We start from the raw sequence: 13,268 nt of genomic DNA, 5'->3' as shown, positions 1-13,268 counted from the left end.
TCGCCGGCGGCCTTATCGGGTTTCCCTCTCTGAACGAAAGGTAATTGAAGAAAATGTAAATGACATGCTCCATCGCAATATTATTCGTCCCTCGACAAGTCCATGGTCCTCCCCAGTAGTGTTAGTTAAAAAAAAGGACGGCTCGGTACGCTTTTGTGTTGATTACCGCGCACTGAAAAAAATTACCCGCAAAGATGTATACCCAATGCCAAGAATTGATGACGCCCTTGGCTCTCTCCAAGGCGCCCAATATTTCTCGACTTTGGACCTCCGCTCGGGTCATTGGCAAATACCTATGCACGAGGACGATAAAGAAAAAACCGCTTTCGCAACTCCCGATGGCCTTTACGAATTTAATGTTATGCCTTTCGGACTTTGTAACGCACCAGCGACATTTGAAAGGATGATCGATACTGTGCTTCGTGGCCTAAAATGGAGAACCTGTTTATGCTACTTGGATGACATTGTCATCTTTTCGTCAACTTTTAACGACCATCTCACGCGCCTGAATGAGGTCCTCACGTGTCTCGCTTCAGCGGGCCTTCAGCTCAACACCAAGAAGTGCCACTTTGCACAAAAGGAAATTAAAATATTGGGACATCTAGTCAGCCATGACGGCATTCGTCCAGACCCTGAAAAAATTATCGCGGTCTTGAAATTTGCTCGTCCACAACGGACTACAGAATTGCGCAGTTTTCTCGACCTGGCGTCTTATTTCCGGCGTTTTATAAAGCATTTTGCAAGTATTGCTGCTCCCCTCCATCAACTACTTAACGCACGCAGCCCTTTCGTGTGGACTGAACAGTGCGAAGCTGCTTTTAATAACCTGAAGCACGCCCTCACATCAGACCCTGTTCTTGGCCACTTCAGTGACAGCGCTCCAACCATCCTGCACACTGATGCCAGTGGTATCGGTCTTGGCGCTGTACTTCTGCAGCGCGATGCAACTTCGCGTGAGAAAGTGATTGCCTTCGCCAGTCGGACTATGACTCCAGCTGAGAAAAACTACACTATTACAGAACAGGAGTGCCTCGCCGTCGTCTGGGCTGTCCAAAAGTTTCGCCCTTACCTATACGGTCGGCACTTCACAGTTGTGACCGATCACCATGCTCTTTGCTGGTTGTCTTCGCTCAAAAATTTGACAGGCCGACTTGGCCGTTGGATTCTACGCCTGCAAGAATACGATTTTGACGTCATTTATAAATCGGGTCGCCAACACCAAGACGCCGACGCTCTTTCTCGCTGTCCACTTTCGGAATCGGCTTGCTGTTTTTCTTCCCAATGCATTTCCACCTATGACCACAGCCGACCATCTCTTTCCCCGACGTATATCACAACAGTTTCATTTGACGACGCAGAGAACAAACACACTCTCCGCTCACAGCAATTAGCCGATGCCTACTGCCGTCCCATCATCGATCGCCTTATTGGCGCTTCGGACCCACCCAATGCTCGGCTTCGCCGACAACTTCGCAATTTCAAGCTCGAAGATGGCATCCTACTCCGCTTCGTGTATTGCACTGATGGAACTCGCTGGATACCAGTCGTGCCGCATGTGCTTCGTCAACGAATACTGGCGGCTCTCCACGATGACGCTACTGCAGGTCACCTTGGTATTGACAAAACCTACGACCGCGTGAAAAAACGATTCTTTTGGCCTGGCCTATCTTCCAGCGTTGCCAAATACGTCGCATCCTGCCCTCTATGCCAACGTCGCAAACGGCCGACTTCTTCACCCGCTGGCCTTCTACAACCCGTTCCCTGTCCCGCCACGCCATTCGACGTAGTCGGCATCGATTTATATGGTCCCCTACCTCTCTCCGGGGGGGGTAACCATTGGATTATAACAGCTGTCGACCACCTTACACGCTATGCTGAGACAGCACCTGTACCGACCGGTTCCGCTCAAGAAGTAGCAAATTTCTTTTTGCAATCAATTGTATTGCGTCATGGCGCTCCTCGGGTGCTCCTAAGTGACCGCGGGACGGCCTTCTTATCGACAGTCGTTGCCGAAGTTCTTTACGCGTCATCCACCCTTCACAAGACAACCTCGAGCTACCATCCCCAGACTAACGGGCTGACTGAGCGATTTCACCGCACCTTATCGGATATGATCTCCATGTATATCACACCGGATCATCGAAATTGGGACACTATTCTACCATTCGTCACTTTCGCCTATAACACAGCAGTACAACGGACTACCGGTTATTCTCCATTTTTCCTCGTTTATGGCCGTCCTCCCACTACAATTCTCGACGCTTCCTTCTTCTCTACGCCCGACTACTCCACATCGGTACCTACCCAGTTCTTATCTCGTGTGGCCAGATGCCGTCATCTTGCCCGCCTCAACACAGCAGCGTGCCAGGAAGACCGCAAGAGCCGCTACGATTCTACGCATCGCGTGGTCTCTTATCGTTCCGGTGACGAAGTACTGCTTTATACTCCACTGCGCACCCCTGGCCTTAGTGACAAATTCCACCACCGCTACCTTGGTCCCTACAAGATCATCAGCCAAACTTCTCCAGTTAACTACAAAGTCGCGCCTGTTGATCCCCCAGCCGATCGACGCCACCGTGGAACTGAAATTGTCCATGTCTCTCGCTTGAAACCGTTTGTGCGCCGCGGTACATCGGTTAGTTAAGAGCGGCCAGGCTGGCCGCTTCCGACCCCCCGGGCAGATTGTGTGAGCATTCTGTGGACCTTCTTTCATTTGTACATGCCATCATCATCTTCTTTCATTTGTACATACCATCATCATCGTCCCGCGGCGCCGGCTCTGGCGCGTGCCTGGGTTGGTGACCGGATTAAAACGCTGGACAAGGCTTCGCTGTCCTTGCCGCCACGACCTCGCCGTCTTGACCTAGCCTTCTTCCACAATACATATATATGAGAAATAGCTTCATACTGTTTTCAATTTTATTTGGAGTCGACGTTATGGCAGAAAGGCAGGGCTCTTGCCAAAACATCGACTCCATATACAATTGGAAACAGTATGAAGCTACTTTTCACTTGTGTATAACCTCTAGCAACCAAGTACGTCTATATATATATATATATATATATATATATATATATATATATATATATATATATATATATATATATATGTGTATGTATGTGCGTGTGTGTGTGTGTGTGTGTGTGTGTGTGTGTGTGTGTGTGTGTGTGTGTGTGTGTGTGTGTGTGTGTGTGTGTGTGTGTGTGTGTGTGTGTGTGTGTGTGTGTGTGTGTGTGTGTGTGTGTGTGTGTGTGTGTGTGTGTGTGTGTGTGTGTGTGTGTGTGTTTCGAATGAAAGAAGCCAGACAATACAGCACTGTGTCGTCCTGCCTTTCATTCCCTATACATCTCAAGAGTGTACAGTTTTTTTTCCCAACGTAAACTACCGACTCGCCCATTCCTCCACCCTTATTTGTAATAATACGGCCCGGATGCCATTTTTAGACCTCGAAGAGTATGTTCATTTTTTTATAATATTGACAAAAAAAAAAAGACAAGTAGGAAATGCTTTCATTTTCACCTTCATATACCATGGATTCCTCGGCTTCACACAATATGAAAGCAAAAATTGAATGATAAAAAGCGTGAAGCGACGAAGGGAGCAGACTGCAAATGATTGACATTCCAGGATTTCCATCGATGACCCCGGGTGTGTGTCTTCCTCGGTAAGTTGCTACTTTACGACAAAATACGCCCTCGTGCAGTAAGCGAAAACAAAATAAGGTGTATTTTGGCGTGCATATCCGACGCGCTTTTGTTTTTTATAAAAAAAAATTATGGCAGGGAGAAAAATGACACACTGCTTGAAAAGAAAGCCAAAAAACGTATAAAAACTTTTGGATCATCACATCTGATTTCAAGGTCGTAGATTTACTAGCCGTGGGACAGCAGCAATAGTAAGCGGAAATGGACAGAAAAAAAAAAGAAAATAAAATGACATTAGGCGCTAAATGAGATGTTTGTTGTCTCGGTGCTACTTTTCCCACCATGAACAGTCGATAGCCCAATACACGGAGGTATTAAAGTTGCAACCGTGTCTACCTCAACTTCCTGATATTTTTTACTCTGTTATGTTATTTGTTAGTGGCCAACACCTTTCGGGGCAAGAATGTTGTGTTCGCCTGAGGATCGTATACCGACTTGGTGCCAACAAACTCCCAGCTCTGTGAGCTCACGCTGCAAAGCCTTGACGCGTTCATTCAATACCACATTGCTCCTGGCAGCGTACAAACGCTGAGCGATCACTGACATTGGACAATCGCGTTTCGGAATCATCGTTCCTGGGGTCTCTGTCTGCATGGGCCTCCTAGTTGCGCAGATCGCGGGGTAAAGATAACTATCGACTCAAGGCTGATTCGACGCCATCGATGGTGACGACGAACTTGACGCTCTGCCAGAGAGCAGTCGCTCTGTGTACCTGATTTCTTGCCATTTTCTATCTTTTTTGCATCCTTTCACGGTATCTTTGTGTCATTTTCGTGATTAGACGTAACGCGCTAACCTGAGCAACCATCGAGTGAGAAAGACAGGGATGGGGAGGGGGGAGGTTGCTCGTCCTCATGTGGGTGCCCGAAAAGATGCTGCGGGTGCACGTACCTTGGATTCAAGGCCGACCTCGTGCGCGCCTGTATGTGTATAATTTAGAACAGAGAAGAACGGCCTGCAAGCTGATGGAAACGCCTTTACCAGACGGCGCGTGCTGCCAAGACTCGAAGCGATGTGCGTGATATGAAGAAAAATAATCCGCAAGGATACCAGGCGTCGAAATGACGGTTACGTGTGCCTGCGTCCCGATCCGTGAGATGGGCATTGGGCCAGGCGACAGCTTACTGGCAGGAATTGACCGACCGGATATGCTGCAAGTATAGCATGCGCAGGGAGAAGTGATGGACCAATACTATGCGGAGTGCAGTGCTGCTTTTAACTAGAATGTGACTTCTTATACTCGCCTTAATGTATGCTACGCCAAAGCAGTCAACTATTGTGAACTCAGAGCCCGTGCTTGAAATACGCACTCTCGTAACTCAGCACAAACGTGTTTATAAAGGGGACGTCGGGTTCACATTTTCGTATACCCGTGAAACAGCGTTTAGACCGTAAGAAGATGCGCTCAAACAGGGGTGAAGAATTAGCGGTTTCCGTCAACTATTGTTTCTGTGACGAAGTCCCAGAACCAGGAAACCTACGTGGAAAATTTTGTATTTATGATCCCGCAGCATTTGCTTATTGGCGATAGTGCTTGGCTGTGAGTCTAATGTCGCCGGTTTGAAGGCCCATCGCAGTCGCCTCATTTTCTTCGATGCGAAGCTCAAAACCGTCTGTATGCTGCGCAATGTCAATGTAAGTTGAATAACTCTAAATGATCGAAATTATTTCTAGGTGTCCACTGCAGTGTTTTTTGCGGTCCATACGGAGAGTTGCGACGCTAAACATTACATACCATACCACAGTAAAAGATGCCAATAGCGATGATTATATTTTAAGAATAATTGGGCCTGATTCTGCCTGAAAAAAGAACGCTATCATGTATTTAATGTGATGTTCTGATTATTTTTCGAACCGCAGATAAAGCACACATTCTATACTTAGGTGTGCTCACTTCAAAATTCTTTCGTAGGTCCACCGAGCGACTGGAGACGGCAATGTGACAGGCTCCGTGGACGCTGCACAGGACTGGTAAAGCGAAAACCCTGCAAAAATGGCGTCTTTTATCTTGGAGTTTGTTGTTTGATGCTAATGTATACAAGCAGATGGAGCGCGTTCCGCACATAGCCTCGTATGAAAGGTATTCTCACTGCATTCGCCAAGGATATTTGACGAGGTGTGCTAAACACTCGAAGACTTTGGAGTAGAGGAACTAACAAATAGTGAATACTGTCTAAACGGCGTGCTGGGACCCCTATGTGACAAGTTCTCTCGGAGCAAAAGCGCTTTTGTCGAAGGCATTAAATAAAGTCGCATGAGTAAGGGCGCCCTTTTACTCACGAGGAAAGATGCAGAACAGAAAGAACGCGACTTATCTTTTCAGTTTAACAACTCCTCTTAATTTTCGAATCTCCACAACCGATGTCAAGACAGGACGTGAAACGCCATGCATAATACCATAACACCCCAATTATTTTCAATGGTGGGAAACAAGATAAAATAATTTAGAGGCAATGAATTGAATGGATACGGTGGAAACGCGATTCCATATTTCTTTACTCACCAACAAATTTTAATGCTGACCCCATTGCTGTTCTGATTTTCTCTTTATTTACCTTGTAATCGCAGTCGCGTCTTTTCTAGACATGTCAGACTACTTTCAATCGAAGCTTCCCACATACGCCAAGACAGGGTCGTTTACGGCTTCATAGAACTACTAATGCTAACACTGCACTGAACGTTGGAGCTTAGTCAAGATTTTCTTCAGCGAGAAACATTCTACCATAGGGCTTAATCAACTATACAGAAGTACTTGCGTCACTGCAGAATAGAATGACAAATCCCGAATTTTTCATTTCTTTGTGGCAGAAATACGGCGTTTTCTCTCGTTTGTATGCCACTCAGCAGAATACCACTTCATCGAATGTCATTTAAACGAAGTATTCAGTTGTACGAACGTTCCTTACATCCCCCGACAAAGCTCCATTTGAACGCTATACAAACGCCCATCATTTCACCGGAGTTCAATTATTGCTAATTTCAGTTCTACGCACATTTTCCGCGGCGTCATCATCTGTCTGCAACGTCACATAGAGCACGTCAAGAAGCACAGTCCACACTTTTTGTTACATATTTTTACGTTGTAAACCACTCTTCATTATAGCATGACGAAAAGTGGCCATCATTTAGTTTTAAACTGAATTGGATATCTAATCAACCTTGCAGCCGGCCAAATCCATAGCTGTTTTTGCCAGCTCCGTAGCCATTGCCAGAACTTCAGCCCTACTAGGCGTTTTGTTCCAAGAAAGGCGTACGTATGCACGCTAGTTAACCATGATCTGCTGAAGCAATGATCTTCATGGAGAAAGTGAGGGCCTTTGCTGCCTATGAAACTGTTGTGCCGGACAAAATTCACGAGAGCTTGGACACAGTGACTGAATTCAAGACCACTGCAATCATAAGTTCAAATGTGTTGCAGAAGTTTACTGCATTTTTTCATTTTCAAATGAGCGCAGTGACAAATAAATGGTGTGAGACATCACTTGAACACCCAGCGTTTTTTGGAGCTAATGGAAACAAACTTCCACGCACTGAATTCAGATCAGCTTTCACTTTAACCTACTTTTCCCTATGACGTTCTTTGAAGCGAAGTTTCATTGCATGCGGCAAATGCGAAATTATATTGAGAAATGGCACGTTGTAGAGTGGACCTTAGGGCTCTGCAAAACGCAAAGAACGCAGCAATGCTGGAGATGGGGAGAGAAGCCACACTCTGGGAATACATCAAGTAGGAGCAGTACGCCTGTCCTCGGCTTTGGCTACGAACAGCATTTCTCAAGAAAGAAGGGAAGCGGGGTACTGTGTGATCGCCAGCATCCATCTTTCGGGATGTAGCAGCAGTGGACATTTGAAGCACACTCGGAAGAAACCCGACTGCCAACACCTTGGCAGCCTGACGACACCTGAACTCGCTCTCTGTGACCCGTAACGCAGATTCCTCTCAGTCAGCCCGGCGTTGGCTTAGTGCTCATTTTCTTGCATCCAAAATATTTATGCATGGGCAGAAGAAAAACCACGAGTTATCGAACTCGCCTTGAATGCTTTGGGCCATATGCTGCGCTGCCAAATACGGACCGAACGGGTTCTCGGAAAAATACGATCCTTATCGATTTCTTATATGATCCTTACTCTGGCCAATCTGGCGCCCCAACCTAGGGCAGTATCTAAGCTTGCGATCTCCTCAGCGTCCCTGTACCGACGTTTGGCAACGACTATCCTGCGCAAGAGGTGATCTTGAAGGCTGCAGAGCTGAGAGTAACTGCGTAACTGTCTCGGAAATTACGTCTCAAATGCAATGTCCTCAGCTTTGGTTCCGGTAACTAGCGCTTAGGCAGAAGGGCTGAGAGGGAGAAAGTAGAAGTGTTATGCAAATTATGCAACCACCATGTAGCGGTGGTATTTCATGCCACTGAAACCCAGAGACGAGTGCTTCTTTTCACGTTCAGTTTGACGTCATAAATGCTGCGAAAACATTTGCCCTTGTTCATGCACTAATTTTGTTATTTTTTTAAGAAGGACAGAAGACAGATCCAGTTATAACAGCAATAGTTATAAAGGAGCTACTGTCATCATACTGCTCAGATATATTTTGAACGTTCTATCTATTTGCTGCTAAAGGTGAATAGAAAGAAATATTTCGCACGACCTCTGTGAATTGCAAGTGACGACTAACTAGAGAGAATATTACCTTAACGGAAACAATTGAAACAGAGCATCATAACTTAAAAGGAAAAAAAAAGAACCTTCTTGGTGAAATATGAGCGTCTGAAATGGAAAATATTTGGTAAGGATAGCTAAAACAGTATAAATATTAGGTCGGTATATACTAAATATTGTTTAAGTATTAACAACTTTAGTGAGTCAGATGGATGTACTATTTTTTTTTCAGTCTTAGCGAATCATGACATGATATTATATTTGCATTTACTAGCGAACCTCTAACTCCAAAATAATTGCTCATCCGAAGCATAGCCAAACCGTCGCAGTGCAAAAAGAAACGGGCGAAGGGTAATGGTAAGGAAGATCAATAGTGCCTTTCAAATGCCTTTTGCTACGGACTCAGCAGAAGTGCTACTGGCTATGCAGCAGCAGCTGTGGCAAATGGGAATGAATCTTAGTTTTGCCGTTTTCAGTTAGAGGCTGCGGTTTCCGACATGGAAACAAGTAGAGCTCATCGGTGATCCTTGATGATCCGGTGTCAGTACAACAGCGAGACGCCTGCTGCGGCGTATATTAGACAGTACCAGCTCCGTTCTCACCCAGAAGTAACAGTTTCAACAAAAGGCTATAATTCTAAACTATATGCTTTCCTCTGTTATAGGTTAACACAGCATTCTTTTCTTCGGTTTTTGCAAGCCTTCCGTACAGTCATAACTGCTATTGCGAGAGGTTTGGCTGAGTTTTCAGCATTGAAGGAACGAGTTATTTCTGTTTATTTCATCACCATGCATCCAAACACAAAGTTGGCGAAGAAAATAAAACAACTTGAAGCATCGATCACAGGCAGGCTAGATAAATTGGCTAAAAAGCTAGTGAAAATGTTCCGACTTAAAGCGCGGCTATCCGACGTTGATGCTGCAATAAAATATGATCTGAATAAAGTCGGTGTCTGGCAGCGGAAGATTTGGCACCACCTGTCGAAATATCTAAAAAGAAAATGGAATCGTTGCAGCAAACATGAAAACCTGGAAACTCAAATACAAACACATTCCCTAATCTTCAAATTTTAAATAAGATAAGCCCAACAAAATACACGAGTTACTGTCCTTGATGCGGTGCAAGCCCCACACTCTATCACATCTCTTGGGAATGCCAGGACAAACCTGACCCAACGTTAATAGTGCCATGCCCGACACACGAGCAGTGGGAGGCGGCCCTGACCAGCGACAACCTGGACCAGCAAGCCTGGATTATCCAGCTAGTCCGCAAGTCAGCTGCTGCCAGCGGAGCCCTGGACTAGGGGCACCGACCACCCAGCTCCTGCGAATTTTTACTGATTGTTATGCTCATTAAAAGTTTTCTCTCTCTCTCTCTCTCAAAAACAAAACTGTGAGGAAAAAGAAGTTTCTGAGCCTGAATAGTATTCGCGGAGAAATTAATCATCTCAAGGAGACCTAACAAGGGTTAAGGTTTCTTTAGCAGTCACTGTTTATCAGGAATATAGTTTCATAAAAGGAATTTCTAAAAATACTGGGATGAAATTAGCGCAATAACAGCTGCCAACTAAAAAATTAGAGACGTTCTTGGCTTTATCTATCGCCAACTACTGCCACTAATAACAAAACTTTTTTTTTTCACTTAATTTTCATGTAAACAATGGACATATCAACAAAACAACGAAAAGAAAACTGTTGCTTACATAAGGAATAACCACACCATTAGATATAAAATTATAAGCACAGTTTTACTGAAGCCTCCTATTCAAATTTTGTTTTCTTGGTTGCTGTTTCAAATTACTAATCAATGTCCCTACTAGATTAACACCTAAAGCTACGATCACAATTATAAGCCATATTCCTTCAAACTTTATTTCATCTGAGGACTCTTGTGTTCTGGGGTCTTCACTAACAGATCATTCCCAGTTCTTTTTCCTGTCAAAGAGGATAAATGTATCACGCGTATAGTTAGACTCGTCAATAATAAATCTTAAATGTGATCTGTGAGATGCTTTTCCCGTGCTTTGAAGAATCTTCAAGAAAAGCTACACACTATCCACACAACCTGGTTGCACTGCTGCTTCTCCTTTTTGACGACCCCATGCTTGTACAAGACGCTGCTTTGAGCCATCGGGCATAAACAACGAATCTTTCCGTGATTGTAGATTTGGCTCTGTAGAACAGTACAAGCGCAAAACAACTTTCGCATACATTCCCTCTCCAAACATTTGTCTATCTTATCTTGTCATGGCAAGCATGACGCTTGATGTTATATAAAAAACATGACTGTCGCTTGTTTCGCTGAATACCGTGTGGTTCGATGTCGGCGCGGCTAGGTCCTCTCTGAGGGCTTCGGAATGTGGTTTTTATTTCGAAAGCAATTCTACGACAGCCAAAGCGAGACCTCGGGAAGCCGCACCTACGCCGTGAAGAGGCGTAGCTACGGTCTCCTCATACACAAAAATCAGCCTGCCATGACATTCGAATTCACGTTACCCCTATGCCACGAGCAGGAGCTGCCAACTCGGGTCACTCCTATCATATGGGAGGGTGATATATAAGAATCAGCCTGCCAGAACCGTTTGCATTCTCGTTACCCCTACGACATGCAGGCACGTCCATACGGCTTGGTTGAAGCGTGACTTTATATGTGGGCTGGTAGCTTACGCTCTCGCGTCGTACCGTTAAATGATGAGCTTAAGTGTCCCCAACAATGTAGCACATTACACTGATAGGGCGGGGAATATTGTAGCAGGCAAAACAAGCTTCTGCCGTTGCTTTCGCAATTCAACTAGGGTTAACAACAGCTAAACCACAACTAATGTTTTGACTCTCAGAGTCGAAGCTTGACATAGGAAAATGCGGATTACCCGAACCTAGAAAATGAAGCGCGATAAGAAGCGAAAGAGCAGCCATGGACTCGGATAGGGTTTGCCATCTTTTTGTCGGCTAGGTTTGCCAGGCACCTAACATTTCTCGAGTTGGGAAAAAGCCCCGTGACTAACAGTATATTCCTAATGAGAATTTAAGTAAAGAGGGGCCATGCTGTATGTGCCGAGGCCGTATCTTCCAGCTTTACATTCACTAACAACGGAATAGCGCTTGATTCAATCTTCACCCGTTCTTAGCTTATATTAATATCAGTGGCCTGCATAACTGTATTATAACTCCGTTCGTTGTTTTATGCTGACAATACTAATGTAACGTATTGAGAAATAAATGTATCATCTTTGCAGATAGTTCTCTTCTGGATAAATAACTGTCGTGTGCAGGTGTATCCGCAATGCTTTGGAATTTACACATAATAAACAATTTTGTTTATATTTTATTCGCATCCTAAACTTCTAATACAATCCAGTTATTAGTTTAGAACGGGAGAGCAGCATATCGATCATGATATTAACAAGTTCACAATTCTTGCTGTCATTCTTGACTTAGGTTGATATGTTAACAGTGAAATGTATTTACATGGATCATACATTTCGCATTCAAATCAAAGTGCGCAGAACAAGAACACCCCTTCGAGCCCATGCTTTTACCCATAATTACACTACTCGTAAATGATAATGGTTTTTTTTTTTTGAAAGTCAATTGATCTACTGTACTGTATGAAGGGGTAATACTTACCACATTCATTATTCCGAACTGCCGCATATCCAAAACAAAGCCACGGACCATATGATCTTTATCCAGTGAGCTATTACCGTATGATTCTCTTTAACACATTCGTGAAAATCATAATCCCGATAGTTGTAGAGGTGTTCTTGTAGATGTGAGGTTAGCAGGAATCGGTAGACATACTTTTCTGCTACTATCAGCTGCGCGTCTTAATAATGCCAAGTGCACCCCTATTTTCAGTGCATGACTATAAAGCGTCTAACCTGCTTCCATATATCCTTCTTTTTGCTTTATGTCCTGGACAGGAACCCTCAATAACATGTCACAATTTTGTAGTGTCTCAAGAAAGATTTGGTGGAGCAGTGCAATTCTTAACAACAACAGCACGTGTGTTACTTGACAGACGTCATATGGGGTGAGTTTCAGAATGAGAATGCTATGGCGCCATGAAAGAAATATTTTCGAAAGCTTTGCGTAGATCTTCCGAAGCCAAGGTTTAACTGCTCTGTTTTTTTTTTTTTCGCTCTGTTAACCTTTTCGCAGGTATCTGGACGTAACCCTGTTATCACTAAAATCATGATGTTTTGAAATATTATTTCTTTCTTTATGCCAAACTTTCAAGCATTGTTCTTGGCGTTGTTGCGTAGCATTTATAAAACATATGTGCAAGTTACTTGCGCATCTACCACGAAGCCCTTGATTGCACAGAGAGTTGAACCAGGAACGAATAAGAGAAAGAATACATGAAACATGTTTCAGTTTCATTTTCATGTACCATGTACCATGGCACATGGTACATTGTTTCATGTACCATGCTGGGGTACAGCCACAGGTCTGTTTTTAACGCCATTCAAAACTTCTTAATAGAAACAAAACGTCTGCCTTGCTAATATACTTTGAATTTTTAATCTCTACATATAAATCTTAGTATTCTCCTACTGCGTGCGTTAGTATTTACTCTTTTTTATTTTGGTTTTTCATATTTACTTTTCCTTCTCTATTCCCTAGCAATTATTTCTATTTATTTCTGCGATGTAGTCATACATCTCAAAATCTAATATCTCCGCACCCCAATTCTTGGCGGATCCCCCTGTATGAGTATGTGCCATCAAATTAGAGGAGTACAACAACAACAACAACAACAACAACAACAACATAATGTGCAACCGAATGCTAATGATTTAAAAATCATAGGAAACAGTTACTTTTTAATATTAAGCTAAGTGCTGCTATTATATGAGGAATAAAATTTGGTCTAAGGTACAAACGAGTACCGTGAGTTTTATTACG

Source organism: Amblyomma maculatum, chromosome 4, assembly GCF_055883805.1.
Source record: "Amblyomma maculatum isolate TAMU_Amacu chromosome 4, ASM5588380v1, whole genome shotgun sequence".
NCBI lineage: Eukaryota > Metazoa > Arthropoda > Arachnida > Ixodida > Ixodidae > Amblyomma > Amblyomma maculatum.
The sequence above is the reverse complement of the archived record's forward strand: the minus strand, read 5'-3'. Positions refer to the sequence as shown.